Source organism: Pogonomyrmex barbatus, unplaced genomic scaffold (genome assembly GCF_055798465.1).
Source record: "Pogonomyrmex barbatus isolate J1 unplaced genomic scaffold, ASM5579846v1 scaffold8, whole genome shotgun sequence".
Lineage (NCBI taxonomy): Eukaryota > Metazoa > Arthropoda > Insecta > Hymenoptera > Formicidae > Pogonomyrmex > Pogonomyrmex barbatus.
In genome coordinates, this window is record NW_028297182.1 from 7,258,009 (window position 1) to 7,272,375 (window position 14,367).

Genomic DNA, 14,367 nt, shown 5'->3' on the forward strand with positions numbered 1-14,367 from the left:
TTTATTGTGCGCCCGTTTCTTTCGCAGTTTCGTCGCGACGACGAGAAGTGGGATCTCTCACGCGACGTGTTCTTTTTGCAAGGGACGAATTAAACCCTTCATTCAGCGACAATATGCGATAGTACGTCAGCAGAGGTACGCTCAGCTGTTTTTGTAGGAAAATGGGTGGGACATGGGCTTGCCATTGTTTTTAATTATCGAGCGTTGTAATGCTTGTATTTATACACACTTATAGTAATCATACCTTTTCCCTGCAAGAAAACAATTTCGAGAAAAGCCTTTTAATTTTTTAATATCTGATATTTAATATCTAGTTAATTAAATTTTAAATTTAGATTAAAAAAAAAAAAAAACCAAAGCTTTCTTTTTAAGCTTTAATTGTTAAGTAAATACAACTTAGAGACTTGGATCACGAAAAATCTTTCAGTATCAATTTTTTGCATAGAAGCTATTGACAGCTTAATAAAATATTAATATATTAATTAAAAAAAAAAATAATTTTTAAACATTCAAAATTCTGATTTTGTGTGACAATTAGTTGAAGCAAATTTTAAAATTGATCAGTTTCTTATCGTGCAATATATTTAAGCTATATTCTGTCAATGTAATTATGCATTTTATATATATAAATAATTCGATTTTACATATTAGTCGAAAATTAGTCCTTCGCATCGCCTAGGATCTTCTTATTTGCGGTAGGATAGGCTATCGACGGCAGATGTCCAAACGCAACGAAAAAGACTTGTCTTTTTTTCTTACGCGCAACTTTCCCTGGGCACCGCCCAGGTGTCCATTGTTGGTCCGAGCAACAATTCTCAACCCTTAATCCTTAACCCTTTGGCCATGCGTATCCGCTGGCAAACGCCCATTTACCGATCCTGAAACAATGGTGACTGGACCGCACCCCGGATGCGCACGTTTATTAAGTAATGTCCCCCTCTGATTTGGCGCCCGGCAGCTGCCCGAGCAAAAAAGCCACTGTAGCTATTGTCTATCGTCTCTCTTCTGGATCGACGACGGTTTCGTAACGACGACTTCGAACAATCATCACCTAGGAAGGACAAAGAACGGAGGGCGACCTGTCTTACAGGTACTGTAACGTTACTGTCGTCTAGCTCTTATTTTATAAGTTCCCAATTTGGAACTTTAACGATCGCCCTCGTCTTTTTTAACTGGTATGGTAAGCAAGAAAAAATAAAATTAGATAGATAATGTGAAATTTTCTTTTATTAGTTAATTTACTTTTTTATATAACATTATTTTTAATTCAGTATAAATATTTTTAAATTGATTTAAGAAAGTGTTTACTTTATTTATTATTAGAAATAATTGGTGTATTAATTCGTACAAATAATGAAATGCAATTAATGAGAAAATTTAGTATTATATATGAAATAAAATATAAAAATTATATAAAAAAATTTATAAATTGTGAGTTTTAAAATACAAAATAAGAAACTCATCTGTTTCCATCTGATTGACTTACTTTTTCTTATCAAATTCAAAATTTTTTAAGAATGAAATAAAACTTATTTAAAATTTTATTTTGTTTTCTATTAAATATATAGACACAATTATTGTTTTAAATTATATTATGTACACATTTTAATAAGAGTTTAATCTTAGAGAGTTGAATTAGGAATTAAATCACTCACTGACGTTATCCACTGGCCGACATGAACTGAGTTCGTAAAATATTCGAAAGTCCAGTTCTTCTGTGACGAGTATGTCCAGGGGGAGTCCCCGTGGTGTTCTTAAGGGGTCACGTGAAACCCGAGTGGGTCCACCCCACTACATGGTCGACGAAAGGGTGGCCCTTGGAACGGGTCTTCCATTCACACAAAATGCAAGAGGCCAGTTTGAAAACGGCCGGCCATCAAATCTCTACGTTTCTTATTGCGTCTGAATTAGTTCGACAATCGTGCGACTAGTGCAGCAAAACATGGGAAGGAAATATCGCTAAAGTTGGTGAGATCGAAAAGAAACAGGTCAACTTTTATACTTAGAAAGCTTAATAGCTATAAAAAAGCATTAGTAGTTTTTTATTTCCATAAGTAGATCAATTAATATAATTTTTTTTGCGTAATAAAATTAATTAGCAGATAACAATTTTTAATTACTGTCTAAGTAATATAATGCATGCAATAATAATTTTTAATAAATAAACGCCATAAATATAAAAAATAATATTTGAAAGCCTGAAATATTTTATGCAGTAATTTATTCTAATATATATTATTCTAATATATATATATATATATATATATATATATATATATATATATATATTAAATTTATATATTTTTTTAAACTATCAAACATTAAAATAAAATATAAATCTTAATAAATAATCTAATAAATAGTTTTTTCTTTTTCTTAATTATTGATAGATGTGATTAAAATAATCTAATAAATTGTAAATTATGTAATTGTGTGTTTCTTGCACTATTTGCATTATTTAATATAGAACATTAATACATTATTTTTTATTATCAATAAGATTGTTTATAAGAATATATAAAATCAGAATTAAATTATTAAACAAATTTTGAGTTTGTTTCTGTTTAACTATAAGATTTTGAAAAATAATCTAATAACTCATATATTTTATATTATTATTAAATTAAGCAGCATAATTAGCAATACCAAATGTTCATCCAACAAATTTTTATCGTTTTTACTTTTAAACATTACTGAATAAACAAAAGTATTCTAAATTATTCAAATATATAATGTATATTTGAGTTTATGCTAGTTTGCTATTTTTTAAAGCTATTTTTTAAAGCTATTTTAAAGCTATTTTTTAAATTTATGTTTTGTGCCAAAAACTTACTTGTGCGACTTACTATAATATTTTTTTTTCCATCAATATACAGTAATAATTTATAATAAAAATTACAATAATTTAATTACAGCTTATATATATTTTTACAAAAGTTGAATCTTCAGCATTTTATTTATCGTTAATATTTCATTTTATTCAGTTAAATATTATTATTCAGTTAAATATATTCTTTAGTAGTCATCTGGAAATAATCGTTAATCTCAGAAAGATCAATTAGTTGCTAGTTAATTTTCACAAAATTTGCCTTCGATCATTTCCTTCTTGATTGTCCATGAAATTATTGCGCATAATTCAACCGTCATAATGATCAGGCAGATTTTATACTCCGTGACTTTTATAAAGCTGTATTTGATTCTCATTTTCACGTAATTATAGTTAATTAGCAAGAGATCGGAAAAAAAGTTTTTCTGTTAAGTAAGGCAAGTTCTTAAGTTATTATAATTTTCTCAATACACCATTTTTTTAAAAATGTATTTTAATAAAAATCAATGATATCAAATAAGTTCATGTTTAACATTAAAATAAATTTTTCAAGTTTCTAAACGTATTCTATAAAATATCAAATTGCAAAAGAGAATTATCAATTTCTAATTTATTAACATATTTATACTTGATTCAATTTTTTATTACTGATAAATATTAATTTAATATTTATTGTTTATGTATATAATATAATAATATGTAAATGAATAATATTTAATAATTATTTTAAATATGTGAAACATTATTCTTATTTTTAATTAAATAAAAGTTACAGAAAATTGCTTGTAAGAAAGATATAAAAATTCTTGTAAAAAAGATACAAAAAAAGATATAAAACAATTTAACATTCAATTTTTCATTCATAACATTAAATTTTTTTATATTGCTATTCAATTCGAATTTATTTCAACTTCTAATACATATACATATATGCACCTTGGAAATGCGTATTTCTATTTAAATAATTTATGTATTTCTGTGTATTTTTATTTATCGTATCTGTTCACATACTCCTCTTCAAAATTTAAAATTTAAGATTTAAAATTTTTTTACATTAGTAGACATTTATATGTAATTATGTTAAGGTGCTATTTAAATAAAAATGATATTTTTCAAAGAAGATAAAATAGTGTAAATAAAAGAAATTTAAAATAAAAAAGAATATATATTTTCAAAATTATGTTTAAATGACAAATAGACAATTATATCTTACATAGATTTCTCTTGTGTCTTGATCTTGGATGAATTGTATTATTTGGCGTAGGATGCTTTTATGTTTTTCGAGGATAAGATCCCTTAAGCTTTAAGAAGATCGAAATCTCTTGAAATTGTAAGACGTTGCTGTAGAAATAAAAGAGACGTCCAAGAAGAGAGAATTAATTGGTAACGACAATGTGGTTGCTTAAAATGTCGGCCGCGGAATTTTCTCCGTCCATAGCTTTCATTCACCCTCCACCCCGGCGTGCAAAGCCGAGGGTCCGAGTCTGATGTGGAAGGAGGTAGATCCCACCCACTCTGGTTCGTACGTCGAAGATACGGAGCCATTGATTTTGAATATGTAATCCGAGGCATTTTATTATTCCATCGTACTTGGCAGAGGGAGGAGGAGGTGGACGGGAAAGGGAGGGTAGTGGAACGGGGCGGTTCGACCTCCATCGCCATCGACCTTCGTCCCCATCGGCAAGGGGGATGGTAGCCGTGAGGGGGCGATTCGATTCTTTCTCTCTCTCTCTCTCTCTCTCTCTCTCTCTCTCTCTCTCTCTTTCTCTTTCTCCTCCACTACCACCACCGTCACCGGCCGGGTTCTTGACGCGTGATTGAATATTTTTTCGCTATGTGCGATTGGTTCGTCGTAACGGTGGAAGGCAGAATGGACGAAGGAGGTGGGGAGAGTAGAGAGGGTGGCCGTCGGCGACGGCAGCGGCGGCGGTGGCGGCGGTAGTGGTGGTTGTAGCCACCTGTCAAGCAAAAGAATCGCCATGGTAACCAGGCCCCGCCGCCATCGGCCGAAGGGGCTCGTTCGCCGGGGGTGGCGACCCGGACTCGTAGGGATGCCCGCAAGGCTCATATTGAATTTTAAGAAAGTTTCCATCGGTAGCGCGGAGAGACGAACGGTTATACCCGGATACAAAGCGAAAAAAGCGTCGCGGAGGTTGCGCTAGCATGTATCTCGAGATCTTCGCAATTCACTTAGCAAAAGAAAAAGAAAACAGATTTACTATTTGTGATATAATTTTCGACGCAACGATTGGCGATTTCGTACAAAGATGTAGTGTTATTTTTAAAATTTTATCCATTAATCGAGGGATGATGTTACACTTTTCTATTCTTCTTCAAGTTATCACGAAGAAAGAAAATACAGATTCATCTTGTTCAGATTAAATGAATATTTCATGGAAGATACATTAAAAGAATAATTATAAATTCTTTGAAATATATGATTAAAATAAAAGTCATTTTCTTTGTTGTCATTTTTATCAATTTTTTAATATTATATTAAATATATAATTTACTTATTATATGTATACTTACTATAAATAAATATAATTTAATTTACTTTATTGTGATTTGGACGTTTCCTGCTACCTTGAAATTTTTTGCTTTAGTGTAAAAAAAAAATAGATTTTTAATTCAATGAGCAAAAATTTTTTAATTTTATTAATGCTTATATTTTGTTGATTAAAGATAATTGTTGTTAAAATATATATATTTATAATTTAATTATATAATATGTAACAAATATTATTAATAAATTTAACATTATTTTTTTAATATTTATTGTAATATATTATACATGCTTTTTGAGATTTTTAATGTTTCACATATTTAAAATAATTATTAAATATTATTCATTTACATATTATATACAATAAATATTAAATTAATATTTATATAATAAATATACGTTTATTTAACTCTCATGCTAGATAATTAAAAACTAAACTATATTTATTATTTATTGTAATGTATTTTACAAATCAATTATTTTCAAGAAGTGATAAATGTTTTTATTAAGAAACCTTAGACTTTCTAATAAAAAAGTGTAAAATTTTGTACGCATACTTCATTATTATATTTATATTGCTCTCTTGAGTGTTTTTTTTCTTTTCTTTTTATTGTGACCTGTGTCCATTTGTCAACTAACGTGAATGACATATTATCATTATTTGTTATAGTTGGGCTAACAGATTGGACTCAGAAATATATCCTTATTTTTTTGTATTACTGAAGATAACTCAAATTTCGAAATGTTTGGAATTTTCTATTAAAAATATAGTTAAGTTAAGCATATAATTTGCACATCATTTACAGCGCTTATTCATTAGTCTTACTATTGTGTGTTATTATAATATTGAAAACTTTTTTCTATAAATATTTAAAATATTTTAAAATTTATTCCTCCTTATTTTATTTATTCCAGGAGTTATATGATTTCGAAGATTTTAAAAACATTTATAAGAATGTATTATAAGAACAATTAAATCATAATGCAGTTGTAGATATATTAGTTTGCATAATGAAGAAAATAAATGATTAGAATGGTTAAAATGATTGGATCAATTGCAGAAATCTACAATTTAATTCTCTCTAAAAATTTTATTCTTTTAAAAATTTAAAAGAAATTGAATTAGAACAATTTGCTCATTAAAATGCGAAATTTTGTAAGATGCTTTAAAATTATTATTTTGCAACAGTTTTTTTTAAATCATATTAGTAAATTGTACAGCATATATATTGATATTTAAAAAAAATTAGATAAGTAAAAAATTTAATTATTATTCTTTTTATCATTCAAAAATATATATAAAACTTCTTTTTTATTTATTTATTTTAATCTTTTAATATTTTAATTATTACATTTTGCCTATATGAATATCATAACATTTGTAAAAATATTTTCTCACATATTTAAAATTTAAAAAATATAGTCAAAATAGGAAAATTTGTTATTAAAAGCATATTTTATTTTGCAAAGTTACATAGTAAAAAGAATTATCACAATTTTAATAAAGAATGCAAAAAAACGTATAAATAAAATGTTACATAATAAAAATAACTTAAATTAAAAATTTCTAACTTAATTATTATGTCGTAAAATATTATTTTTCCTTATGATTGTACTCTTATTAATGTTGTTATATAACATATTATATTCAGTATGTTTTTATATATTATAAATTACTTTTTTATTTATTACTTTTTTAAAGAAATCAGTTATTAAAATTTATTTTTCTTTTGAAAATTAATTATTAATTAATTGTATCTTTTTTATTTTTTATCTTATTTATTCTTTTTTATTTTGATATTTTTTATGCTCTTTTCGATCTTTTGGTCTCGCTTTGATAATGATCAATAGATCAGCCAAATATATTTTATTTGTAACAAGGAGAAGATTGTAGGAATGCTGGTTTAGATATTTATATTATTGATAATGCAATCTTGTTTTGTCGTATAAAAACTTATGTATTCAAGGGTTAGACAAGTTTAAGCGTAATGATGACGCGACAGTAGAACTAATGGAGACAACGAGACGATCGGTCGACTTTCTCCATCTGCGAGTTATCCGCAGGGCGGAAAAACACGGCATCTGAATTCGTCGAGCGAACCGCGCGCGGGAAGAGGCCGCAACCCCCCCGAGGGTTGAGAGCGAGTGAGGAGCAAAGTGAGGAGCAAACCTCGGCCCTCGCGAAGGGCGGCGGGAGGCATCGGAGGTCCTGTAATGATCTTACGGCCATGGTAACTTTTTTAATCAGCGCCCGGTTTAATTATACGGTCGATGAGGAGGTACTCGCGCTCACCCACCCTCCCGCTCCCAGCCGCTCTTCTGGTGCTTCAATCTCCCCGTCGACTCGTTTCGGTTCACCCTCTTCCTCCCGACGAGCCCATCTCTTCGCGTTGAACCCCCGACACAGCAGACCCGGTCAGTCGTAGTAACTAGGCACCGACTCGCAAACAAGATTTGACTTATTGCGCCCGAGCGATTTCTCCGGCGTTTTCCTCTCCATCTCCGTTCCTCACAGACGATAGCTACGAGAGACACAGCGGGCGACCGCCGGGAAATTTCGAAATGCTCTTAATTGGAAAGCCGTGGCTGCGAGCCGATACCACGATGATCAGGATGGATCCGCGCCTCTCAATGGAATTTGCCAAAGAAGTGCATTATCGCTAATTAGCAAGCGAGTTCGAGAACAATCTCTCCCCTGCTTCTCCTTTTCCTTCTTGTGTACGTATGCACGAAGTATGTTCGTAAAATTCACTTTCACAATGATCATCTTATTTGGCTCTACTCTTTCCAGATTTAAATATTGCATATTTTTATTATCTTTTTAAAAAGTAAAAGTTCTTCTCATTTATCTCATTCGCATGGCAAGATATTTTGAACTGTCATAATTTCGAATGAGAAGGAATAAGATGACTACATATTTTACACAAGTAGAATAATAATAGCTCAGCTGTTTTTTATTTATAAATAGAATAAAATGAAACTGCGTTTTTGAACTCGATCCTTGAAATATATTTCAATTAATAAATATTAAAAATTGACAAGAATAGAATTGATATACAAATGAATATATAAATGAATGTACAAATTATTCTTTTTCTGCTAAATAGTACACGGTAAAAAACATTTTGTATTTGTGTTAAAATCAGTCCTCGTTAAAATTTTTGTGTTAAATAATCTACATATTTATATGTAAATTTAACACATGTCTACTATGTTAACTGACCTTAACAAATATAAAATGTAAAATTATTAAAATGATTTAAGAAATGTGTTAAAATAACACAATTCGTACGTATTTATTCAATATGTTAAAATTTACACAAAAAAAATATTGGTTTTACTCTATAACAGGAGTAGGGATGACTTGTTATTATTCTTTGTGTAGTTTCGGCACAGTCTTGAATTTTGATGCGTCTCGACATGTTATTTTATCATAAAAATTATGTTAATTGTAACACACAATTAACTTCAATACACTTCAAATTAAGATCAAGAGTACATTTCTTTTTTGAAATATTAACATAATGTCGGTTACTATTTAACACATTCAGATTATGTTAAATTAACACAAAAAAAATTTTGAATGGACCGTTTCGAACATGCTATTTATGTTAAATTCAACACATTTTTTCCAAATAGTGTATATTTTATATAATAAAATTTGTTAGACTTATTTAAGATTTCATATCTATAAAAATTCAGTTAATAATACTTCCAATATCATTTTATTATTATCATTTCATCCAATATCATTTTATTATATTTTATTATTTATATATATTATATTAATTATATTATAATTTATAAATAATATTTCCTTCAAATCTTTTCCAAGTTGTTTTCTTTCAAATTAAAAAAACATTTCTTTTAAATTTCTTATTTATCAAATAATAAATAAAAATCATGAATTATATTGCTTGTAATATTGCTTGTAATATCAAATCAAGTTATTAATAATTCCTTGTGTACTCTGAATTTCAAGTAATGCTACTACATTCGGTTAAGTACTACATAATTTGTCCTACACTAAATAAGAGCTGTAGGGGTGGAGTTTAAAGGGTGGTCTCTCGACCAGCAACACAATTCGCATTTCCTTTTTGTGCAATGGCGTCTCTCATGTTTTTGCAGTACTTCAATATCCATATTAAATGTAATTAATTAGTTTTATGTCCGCCGTTTCCAATTCGGTAAATAACGAATAAATTAAATTTAATTCTGAAAAATAATTAGATGTTAATAATCATCTTTATAATAATTATAATTACATTCAATATATTATATTTCACCTTATTATTACATACATTATTTACATTGTGTTATTTTAAGTTTTAAATATTGATATAATAAAAATTATTTATCAATGTTTGAAAAAAATTCTTCGTTTATGAGTAATGTCTCGTAGTAAATAAACCCTTTTAGTTTTAGAGTTATGAGCTTTTAAATATTAAAGAACCTGCTAAAGAAAAGTCCAAAGTCCTTGATTGTTGACATTTCAAGTGTGGCATGAGTATTATTACATCAATAATGTCGATGTCTACCTGCAGTGATTTTTACCTGAACGCGTGCCACGTACCTGCCATGGGTGAGAGCCAAGTCCAATCGAATCAATGGTGCGAGGATAATAGGGTATCAATACCTGTTGCTGAAAACGTTTTCTGTTACCTGTTTCAGTTAGCTTGTTTGCCGTACGGAAATATTAAGACATTTATGAGTTACCAATGATGATATTTAGTTTGATTGACTTAGTCGTTAATAATGATACTTTGAATTTTGGAATATTTTATGTAGCTAATTTTTTTATTATAATTAAGAAAACAAGATAAATAATTAATAAATTAATTAATAATTAATAATTAATTAATTTATTATAATAATTTATTATAATAATTAAATAAATATTTAGATAAAAAATTAGATCTTATATGAAAGTGTAAGACTTTAAAAAAGTATTGTTTTAATACATTTTTGAAGAAATTAAAAATAAAATCATAAACAATAAAAAGTTTATTAAACTAATATCTTTTAAAAAATAAATAAAGGAAAAATTTTGTCTATTTTAATAATGTAATTTTATTTTATTTTATTACAATAATAAATTTCGTAACAAGTTACGGTATTAATATCGTAGTACTAATCGTAGTACTAATCAGTTTGCTAATTTTTTAACAAAAACATTCGGTATTAAGAATTTCAAGTCTTGATGTAAAATCTTAAAAGAAAAGAAATCTTGATCTAAAGTGATTCATCATCATCTTTTGCACTTTGAAAACTTTACTCTCGAAAGCTCTTTGTTCCAATCATTTATAATAATTCGAAAATAAACACTCTAAATTTGTGAAAGAATTTATAATACCAATTACGTTGACGAATTCGTTGAAATTGTTGCATATCAAAATCTGACATAGTCCGTTTATCGGAGTCGTTAAAAGTACGGGCGAGTAACGAGCATGAAATGAAGTTTTAATGGCGCCGAGTTGGAACCAGCAGCGTCGTATTTTGTTGCGTCTTTTTTGGGGGTCGCGGGGTTGGATGTAGGAGGGTCGATAAACGCCATCGTCACCTTTTATTCCACGTCGATGATGGCGATCCGAGCTTACAGAAGACTTTAAGAAAGCCAAATCGCGATCCATCAACCTTCTCACTACTTAGTCTCACATCCGATGGCGCCGAGAGAAGGACGAGGAGAGTTAATTACTACGTAATTAACGTGTAAGATAATCTGGGACTTATGTTTCAACCGAACAAGAGAATAAAGACTCATAATTAGCGCCCAGTCTAAAAGACTTACGCCCTCGAGCGTCTCGTCAAAAAATATTCTTTGATTATTCTTTGTTAATTTATATCAATTTAATATAACATTTGATATTAAAATTATTAATAATTAATTTTATTGTACAAATACTATGCAATCAACATAAAACAATTATAATAATTATAATGTATTTAATTTCTTCTAATTTATAAACATATGATACAACAAAATATTAATTTTAATGTTTCAGTTTTAGTTCATTATTTTATTAAATTAAATTTATTGCTAAATCAAATAAATTAAGTTGATTTTCTTCTAGAAAAATTACATTATTAGTAATTAAATACAATTAGTTATTATTAGTTATTTTTAAATTAATTAAAAAATAAAAGCTTTAAAAATAATCATTAAACAAATATTTTTGTAAGAATTAAATTTTTAATTTATAAAAAACTATAAAAGTTGTTTATTTATTCAAACGTAAAATAATTTTCTGTTACAAAAAATGGAAAAAAATAAAATCTTTTTTAACTTTTATTTATTTAATTAATATCTACAATTTTCTTAAATATGAATATTTTAATTCTTTTATAATTATTATAATTACGTTTTAGTAAGATTTATATTATGTCAAGAAAATAACAAAAACATTTTAAAAATAGTGTTTAATATTTACAGTACACCCTATATATATATATATATCTCATGTATTACATTACCGACTCCAAAGATAAACAGGTTTCATACATCTCTTGATAGAGGGTACGCACATCATTCAACCCTGTATTGCATTTTGCGACAGATTTTATCTTTCTACAGTGTTCCTTCTTATCGACTAAAAGAAGATAAAATAGATACCTGGCATGCCGCACACAGTGATTCTCAAAGTTAACATGAGAGAGTTAATGTTCATATTAGAAAATATCTCACGTTCTCGATTACACCGCCTTAAGCTTCTAAGAGATTTATAAACGCGATAAAATGAATTTCCATGCCAATATGTGGTGACTACGATCAAATTGCAAGAATAAATTAGAATTTAGTATTACGCTTGGCTGATTGCTTTCGTATATTTTCTGTGGAAAACGTTAAGAATAAATGACCCTCTACCTTTCTTATCTAATTACAGAACACATAAATATAATTACAGTATTAACATAAATTTTTCTTAGCGTCTCAATTGAATTATAAAAATTATTAAAAGATATACATACGCGTTATTATTATACATAAATATATATAAAATATTTATGTATCGATTTATATATATATATATATTTATCATTTAATTCTCTTTTTAGTTCTTAAATTATAAAATAATTCATTGTAAATACATCGTCTTTTAATATAAAAAAAAAATATTTACATGCTTATAATGTTTCAAAAATAAAATTACTTTTATATCGTGATATTAATAAATAATTTGCATATTACCGTACATTATTGTTTTATATATTGTTTATTATATCTTTTTAAAAATATAATTTTTGAACTGAAGCAATCTTAACATAAAATCACAGACCTTTCGGCCGAGCACAAGAGTGCTCACAGAAATACTTGAAACTTGCCGATCGACCTTGCAACGAGAAGCCGGTTCTGATGCCCGGCAATGTATTCTCTCTGCTGTAAAAACAGTTATTATTTTTCCGGCGATTGTTCGCGCCGGCAGATGTATACTGAAAGAATCTCTCTTCGCTCGGTTTCCGCCCCGCGCGGCCGTCTCTTTCTCCCGTCATATCGACGCGATCGAATTTGCATACGCGGGAACGAATCGGTCCGGGTCCGGAAGGACGGCAGGTAGGACGACAACGCGATATGCAGTCGTCCTAATGCTGTGCACCGGCGTGCCGTAGGGTGAAAATGAAGTGGCTCGGGCGCATTAATAACTGTACAAAGGGGGCCTCGAAGATCGAGGTGGGGCGCACGTTCGGGCCGCGATAATGCATAAATTAAGCCGAAAACGAGTTTCGCGGGCCAACGGCTTCTCGTCGTGACGGCCGGACGTCGTTTGAGCCGCTTTGTTCTCCTTTATGGTTCCTCTCGCCGCGGGAATTTTTTTCCTCACGACTTGAAGTCCTGAAGTTCCTTTCTGAAACTAAACCGAACGAATAATTCGAATAAACAAGATTATCGATTTTCCCGTATATAGTCTTAATATATGTTCCTTTTATTATTATATATTGTTAAATAATATATAATATATTAAAAAAATGAATTGTTAAGTACATAGTAAAAAGTTGACTTATATAAGATAGGACTTAAATCTATTTTTTACGAGATTGTATAATCAGATGTAATAAAATATACAGCTGCAATTACTTAATTCCCAAAGATTTATTAAGTATAATTTAATAAAATTTTGATTTTTGTTAATATGTATTCTAATAGACGTGTGTTCATTAAAAAAATCTAATAGAATTTCTAAATAATCTTGCTAGGATTATTTGCTAGGATTATTTTAATATAAATTAATAATTTATATTAAAAATAAATAAGTTTAGTAGTATCATAGTAAAGAAAATTAATATTTAGTAATATATTCTTTTAATAATAAATAATACATAATGGTATAATGTAATAAGCAAATCTATAGAAAGATTTACAATTTAATGAGTATTTATGAAACCGAATATTTAGAGATCTCGTAATAATAGTACGTTTTCTAGAAAGAGCATTCTGCTTTTTGTCCACCGAATGAAGTAACACCATGGATTCTTGAGACATCACGGTAGCTCATCTTGTGCCTTTCAACCGACCTGCCTACTCCAGACAGCTTTGTTCCTTTCTGCAGTACGAAAAGCAATTGTTTCGTGTTAGCAGTTTGTGAGAGAGAAAGAATGCAGGACAAAGAATAGCTGCTGAGGGGTGGATTGGGAACAGAAATTATAAATGCGCGACTGCCGGCGACACCCCATTACTCGGTTAGAGCTCTCTTCCTTTCGACGCCATTGCATTAAGAATCCTCGTACGATCAAAAACAAAAGATAGGCATTTTATGTAAGAAATTTTATTTGTGTTATAAATATGATTGTATTGTGACCTATTTTTAATAAATTATGCAAATGTCAATTATATTTTTTCTTTTTTTAAAAAATTAAAATATTTGTCATTATAATCAGTATATATATTTATTAAAATATTTTTTATATAAATTATATATTTCATGTATATTTAATATTTCTAAATGACGTATAATTATTTCTCTTGGTAGTTTTTAATGATAATTATGTAACAATATATTATATATATAATAAAATAAAAATAAAAAAATAATAAAAAATG